Here is a 2,519-nt window from a genome sequence, read left to right as displayed (position 1 = left end):
TGGTGCAGGGAAGGCAAGGGATGCTCCAGGGCTGGGGGCGTTCGGCGGAGCCCGGGCTGGGCCTCGGCGCCGCGGGGGAGCCCGAGCGGAGCGAGGCCAGCGCGGCCCTTCAGGCACTCCCTGCGCTCATTTCCACTCGCGATGCCTCTGTGCCCGCTCCACCGCTCCCACGGCGGTACGCAAGGCTTCCAGCCCAGCAGAATGTTCGTAATTGCACCTGTACGTGTCCTGGGCTGACAGGGCTGGCGTGTCTATGTGTGAGAAGGCATTCTGTCTTGCAAACACAGACCCCGCAGAGTGCATCTCTTTGTATATGCGACGCATGCCTTTTTCACAGCTACTGATGGAAGAAACCTGCCTCTTGTACTGGTGTGCAATTTATGCTTAAATTACTAGATTGCCATTCCTCAGTTTCATTTTGGCACTTATGACAGATCTAGATCCTACATTTGAGTTACCTTATGACACTGAATACTCATTTTATACTAGTTTCTGGTTTTTGCTGAGAATGCAAATAAAAGATGCTGCTCGTACCTTATAGGTTGGGAACATAGAAGCATATTTTTAAAATTTTTTTTGACCTCTTGCAAGAAAAAAACCCCAGAGGTGCATTTTTAAAAAACATTTGCATCCTGATGCTGTCCTGTGCCTAACCTGTAAAGTGACATGTTGGACTCCCATTCTCAACATCTCTGATTTGCTGGGTCAGATTCTGCCATGGTGCAGGTATCGTGCTTGATCTATGCATCAAGGTAGTCTGTCAGGAAAATGTTTTGTTCCTTTTCAGGCAGTAATATGAGGTTTATTGTTTAAGCTCTGACTCAGGTTTTGTTTTTATTGATCTGGCCTACTGCTCTGCATAGGAATTTCAAACCCAGGGCTGATGTGCTGTAAATGGTACTCAACCTGGCTCAGACAGAGCACCTGCTGATTTTGAAAGGTTTTCTAGGAATGGCTATGATTTTGGTGAAATCTGGGAGTGGTGAGACAGTCATTGTTGAACAGGGCACAAGACACAAGTACTCTGTCAGTAGTTCTGTGTCAATCAAAAGATGCCATGGGCACCTCAATGCAAGGACATCAAACTTGAGAGTGGATCCAGAGCAGGCATGGGGAAAAGTCTTCAGGACAAGGATTAGGAGGAGCAGCTGAGGTCACTTGTTTTGTTCAGCTTGGAGAAGAGAAGACTGAGGCGTGACCCCATCACAGTCTACAGCTTCCTCAAGGGGGTCAGCAGGTGGGGAGGTGCTGATCTGCTCTCTCTGGTGACCAGCAGTAGGACACAAGGAAATGGAATGAAGCTGCATCAGGGGAGGTTCAGACTGTACAGTAGGAAAATCTGCTTCATTGGGAGGGTGGCTGGGTACTGGAACAGGCTTTCCAGTGAAGTGGTCAGGGCACTAAACCTGTCAAAGACCATCTGAATGATGCTCTTAGTCATGCGGTTCAGTATTAAGTGGTCCTCTGAGAAGCAAGGAATTGGACTCAGTGGTTCCTATGGGTACCTTCCAATTTGAGATACTCTGTGATTCTACTCAAGCTGTGTGATTTGAGCCAGTTCCACCTTTGCTTCTACAGGAAGCAAAATAGCAAGGAGAAGCCTCAGGGAGGAAAGGCTGGAAAGTTTTTGCTGGGATTTCCATAGGAGTTACCCAGTGGAGGTGGCTGCCAGAAGCTGATGATGGATTGCCCCTTTGACTTTGTCTGTTTCCCAGAACTGTGGCAATTTGGTGGTCTGCTGGGATTCCCTGCTTTGTCAGCAGAACTTGTAGCAGAAAGGAATAGACTGTCAGTGACACACTGCAACCTTTCTGACTTCCTGCTCTCTGATTGACTGTTTTGGTAGTGCCTAAGATAGAGAAATATGGCTCTCACCTTGGAGATGATTTTGAGCCAGATATTTCCAGTGTCCTCTCCAAGCCTAAGTTCAAGCTCTGTGATACTGCTAATGCATTGACTCTGCCTCCCTTCTGAGAACCTTGCCACTGTCGCCTTTCAGTGGCTTTTGATAATCCTTCTGCTTTCAGAGGCCATTCCCAGCTAAAAAATCTTTGGTATAAGAACTTTGGTATCCTGCACATTAAGAATTGAACATAAGGTGGGGCTTATGTATGTATGGTTATGTATGGTTGTATATGGTTGTATTTTAAGGAGGTGATTGGCTGTTTTAATTGGTAAATATATGCTGGGTTCTGGTAGACTTTTTACTTTCAAGACTTCAATGTAGCTGGAAAGATGCTGCATAAGTTCTCTGTCATTACAAAGCATAAGAGACCTCAGGGTATTCAAGTCAGGAAAATGCTGTGAACTGTAATGTAGAATGATGCCCAGAATAATTTTCAATGTTGATCTCTAATAATTCATTTAATAGTTGATATTGTGGTTTAGAAAGTTACAAAAGTATAGTCGTCCAACTATAACAAAGGTGTGGGGATGAATTCCACTGCTGTAAGGCTGGTATAACTCAGATGTAGCTTGAGCAGTTGAAATCCAAGTAGTTTGTTAATTATAACCTCTGG

The sequence above is a fragment of the Geospiza fortis genome, unplaced genomic scaffold (genome assembly GCF_000277835.1).
Source record: "Geospiza fortis unplaced genomic scaffold, GeoFor_1.0 scaffold55, whole genome shotgun sequence".
NCBI classification, from domain to species: domain Eukaryota; kingdom Metazoa; phylum Chordata; class Aves; order Passeriformes; family Thraupidae; genus Geospiza; species Geospiza fortis.
Note: the sequence above shows the minus strand (reverse complement) of the source record.